Source organism: Tupaia chinensis, unplaced genomic scaffold (assembly GCF_000334495.1).
Source record: "Tupaia chinensis unplaced genomic scaffold, TupChi_1.0 Scaffold000386_1, whole genome shotgun sequence".
Classification (NCBI taxonomy): domain Eukaryota; kingdom Metazoa; phylum Chordata; class Mammalia; order Scandentia; family Tupaiidae; genus Tupaia; species Tupaia belangeri.
Window position 1 is genome coordinate 3,074,022 of NW_006159888.1, and position 4,527 is coordinate 3,078,548.

A 4,527-nucleotide genomic window follows, 5' to 3' on the forward strand; every position below is an offset into this window, starting at 1 on the left:
TGATTTCTCGCTTTCTGTCTCTCTGTCTCTCTCTGTCTGTCTGTCGAGCGCATGCGCCCTATAGTGAAAATCTCTCCCAAAAAAAAAAAGGTAAGGAAAGAAAGAAGTCTGGGGACAGCAGGTGGTATAGTGTTTAAGGCGCTGGACTCCCACATGGCTGACCACTGTTCGAGTCTCAGACCTGTAGGCTTGCTTTCTCACTTTTCCTCTTTCTCTGGTGAGCACAAATGCCCTATAGCAAATTAAAAATAAAATAAAATAAAATAATAAATCATTCTTTCAAAAAATTGTAATCTATTTTTAGTTGCTTACTTGTATAATTATTACCAAAATATTTGCCTTCCCTGTATTGGTATTGACACTAAACAGATAAATTAGTCATTGTTTCTGTAATCTTTTAGCTTCATTCTGGTAGATAGACAGACATACTGTTGGCCCTCTGAGTCTGAGGATTCTGCATTTCCAGAGTCAACTGGATTGAAAAAGTTGAGGGAGGGCAGGAAGCACACAAATATAACAATACAACAGTAAAAATATAATGCAAATTCAAAAATAATACAGATTAACTATTTGCTTAGCATTTACATTGTATTAGGTGTCATAAGTAATCTAAAAATGATTTAAAGTATATATGCATAGATGATATGCAAATACTACACCATTTTATATCTACTCCCCTGTGGATACTAAGGACAGCTGTATTTAAGATGACCATATAGTTTATTATCTGAAGTGGGATAGTTTTGGGTGTGAAAGGAGACTGTTTTAATAATTATCTGGGCATGTACACACTATGTTGATGTTTTTACAGGTGCACAATTATCTTCAGGTTCATCACATTATGTACATTAAGTACAGCTTTTTGTGGGTCAGTTTTACCTCTGTAAACTAGTTTTTTAAAAAATGTTTTTATTGTCAGAGAACATAGGAGTTCATGACAGAGAGATAACATCCCCTTCCAGTTGGGTGTGGTTATGCCCCCATCCTTCCTCCTCCATCTTTCTATCCTGTCAGGAACTTGGGTGTATATGCACATGTGGCCAGCATGTTTTTTTTTTTTTTTTTTGAGAGGTTTTCGCTGTAGGGCGCGTGTGCTCGCCAGACAGACAGAGAGAGACATAGAGACAGAAAGTGAGAAATCACCCCCCAGGGGGATGGTCACGCCGCAATCCCTTCTCCTCCATTCTCCTCTCGGGATCTTGGGCATCCACGCACACGTGCCCGGCGTGAGTTTTAAGCCACCGGGTCCGAGACGTGAACCGTGGTCAACTATGTGGGAGTCCAGCGACATAGCCATTACGCTAACTGCTGGTTCCTGCCAGCATGTTTCTCATGTTATGATACAAACCAAAGTTGGCGATGTGGGACCCAGCTCCCCTTGCAGAGCACTCAGCTGCTGTGGGTTCAGTCCATTAATGTAGTTTTTTAAAAAAGATTATTCTGTTTTAACAAAGTAAACTGAGACTGTCCTTAGCAAACTGGAATGTAGTGTTTATTCTACATATATACAAATGAGTATGATATAGTGAGATAGTTACAGAGTGCCCATGGAAATATTGAATATAAATTCTAAAAATTCACAACATAAAAATGTAAGCAGTAGCGTAATACTGAAATACTGAAGCAATAATTAAGTAGTGATGACAGTAGTATTATTAATTTTGTAGGAATGAAGCACACCTGGATATTAGCCTAGCACTGCAGTCCTTTTTCTTCCTTTTTTGCATCCTTTCAGGATCCTGGGCACATGTGCACATACTCGGTTTGATTTATAAGCTGTTGGGGCTGCATTTGAAACTGCGATTGACCACATGGTATCTGGTTCCCTATCTGCTGTCCTATGGGGTCAGCCCCTTCATGAAATCTTTTAATTTTTTTAGAATTATTTATTTTATTTATAATTTATTTCTTTTGTTATCATTATTATTATTTAATTTGACCAAAGAGAGAGACAGAGAGAGAGGGAAAGTGAGAAAGCAAGCCACCAGGTCCAGGACCCAAACCGTGGTTGACCTTGTGGGAGTCCAGCACCTTAACCACCATGCCACCTGCTGACTCCAATGATGTCTTTTAATTTTAAAAATATTTTTAAAAATGTTGCCAGAATGGGATATGGTCACATTGTAATCCCTTCTCCTCCATTTCTCCATCTTGTTGGTATTTTAGACATGCCAGTGTGTTTTTCAAGCCATCAGGTCTGGGATTTGAACTGCAGGTCAGCCATGCAGCCCCATGGGATATAGCTCCCTTAACTACCAGGCCATGTGGTCAACCCAGTGGTGCCTTTTGAAGAGCAAAAGTTCAATGTATTTTTTTGGTCAAGAGCTGTATTTCTACTCTTCAAAAGACACTATTAAGAAAATGAAAAGAAGGAAGAGAAGGTGACATAGTGGTTAAGGCGTGTGAAAAGAAGGAATAGGAGGTGGCGTAGTGGTTAAGGTGTGGACTCCCATATGGTGTACTGTGGTTAGAATCTCAGATGCCGGGGGAGGGAGATGAAACTCATGCTGGGCACATGTGCATGCATGCCCTAAATCCCTAAAGGGGAATGGAAGAGAAGAAATTAGGTTGTAGCCATGACCCTTGGAGGATGATTTCTCACTTTCTCTCTGTCTCTCTCTTGAGCACATACACCCTATAACAAAAATCTCTCTTAAAAAAGAAAGGAGAGAAAATGAAAAGAAATCTTTGCCAAACAGGGTTACTTAGATGTTTTTTTAGAAGTGTTAAGTTTTGGGACCAGCAGGTGGCATGGTGGTTGAGAGCTTTGAGCTCTCACATAGCCGACCACAGTTCTAGTCTCAGACCTAGAGGCTTGCTTTCTCACTTTCCCTCACTCTCTTTCTCTCTGTCCCTCTCTGATCAAATTAAAATAAATAAATATATAAAATAAAGTTAAATAAAATATTAAATTATTAAAAAGAAGAACTGTTACAGTTTTAGCTCTTATGCTCAGGTCCGTGATCTATCTGGAGTTATTTTTGTATGTTATTTACTGAGAGGTTAAGATAACCAGATGTTTTGCTACCACTTATAGAAATGGTTATCCTTTTCCCACTGAATAACCTTAGCACTTTTGATCAACTTACTGTGTATTTGTGGGTCTATTTCAAGGTAATGTTTTGTTTATTGACCATTTGGCTTTATATAAGTATTACACTATTTTCATTATTATAGCTTTATCATAAATATTGAAGTTAGATCATGTAAGTGCTCCAGCTTTCTTCTCTTTCAAAGTTGCTTTGAGATTCTAGGTCCTTTTCATTTTCATATAAATTTTATGATTAGCTTCTTAGTTTTTACCAAATAGCCTTACAGGATGTTTATTGAAATGTCATTGAAAGTGTTTATCGGGCCCGCAGGTGGCATGAAGGGTAAGGTGCAGAATCCCACATGGCCGACTACTCAGTTTCAGTCCTGGACCCAACAACTTGAAGATCACGCTGAGTGGGGACCAGCAGTTCACGTAATGGCTATGTCGCTGGACTCCCATGTAGTCGACTACGGTTTGAGTCCCGGACCCAGTGACAAACTCATGCTGGCACGTGTGTGTGCGTGCCCAAGATCCCGAGAGAAGAAAGGAGAAGAAGGGATTGCGGCATGACCATCCCCCCTGGGGGGTGATTTCTCGCTTTCTGTCTCTGTCTCTTTCTGTCTTCCTGGCAAGTGTATGCGCCCTATAGCAAAAAAGCTCTCCAAAGAAAGAAAGAAAAGAAAATCACGCTGGGTGCATGTAAGTGCATCCCCAAAATCCTGAGAGAAGAATGGAGGCGAAGGGATTGTGACTTGGCTATCCCCTCCGGGGTGGGGGTGTAGGGGGGTGATTTTTCTCTCTCTCTCTGGCGAACACACATATCCTATAGCAAAAAAACTAAACAACAATAAAAAGAAACTTCATCAATTTGGAATGAATTGACAGAATTGCTGATGTCATAACAAGATCTGAGGGAGGCACATCTCATACAGTAGCACAAAAATCCAGTCATAATGCTTATGAACCATAAAAGAACCTCTTTGTGTTCTTTTTTAATTTTATGTTTTTAAATATGTGGGAAAGTCTTTATTTCTTTTACTTTATTTATTTATTTATTTATTTTAATTTGCTATAGGGCACCTGCACTCACTGTTGAGAGACACATGCACTCACTCGCGAGAGACACAAGAGAGAGAAATCATTCCCCGGGGGAATGGCAATGCTGCAGATCCCTTCTCTATTATCCTCTTGGGATTTTGGGCACATGTGCCCATACTCCTGGTGTGATTTTTCAAGCCTCCAGGTCTGGGACTTGAGCCATAGTTGACCATGTGGAAATCCAGTGCCTTAACCACTATGCCACCTGATGGTTCCCCTGCTGGTCCCAAGGACATACACTCTTTTTTTGTTTTGTTTTTGAAAGAGATTTTTGCTATAGGGTGTGTGTGCTTACTGGAGAGAGACAGGGATGGAGAGACAGAAAGCAAGAAATCATCCCCAGGGGGGAATGACTGTACCACAATCCCTTCTCTTCCATTCTTCTCTGGGGACCT

At 40.2% G+C, this 4,527-nt stretch overlaps 1 protein-coding gene and 1 non-coding gene across 3 annotated transcripts in view; one reads left to right on the forward strand and one right to left on the reverse strand.

Annotated features, from left to right (window-relative positions):
- The window catches only part of MAP3K2 (mitogen-activated protein kinase kinase kinase 2), a 118,243-nt gene that overhangs the window by 22,773 nt on the left and 90,943 nt on the right, over positions 1-4,527 (forward strand). The gene's annotated exons all lie outside the window — the stretch shown is intronic.
- On the reverse strand, positions 3,914-4,010 carry LOC114008775 (small nucleolar RNA U13). The gene has a single exon (XR_003550274.1). It is a non-coding gene; the product is annotated as a small nucleolar RNA U13 (small nucleolar RNA).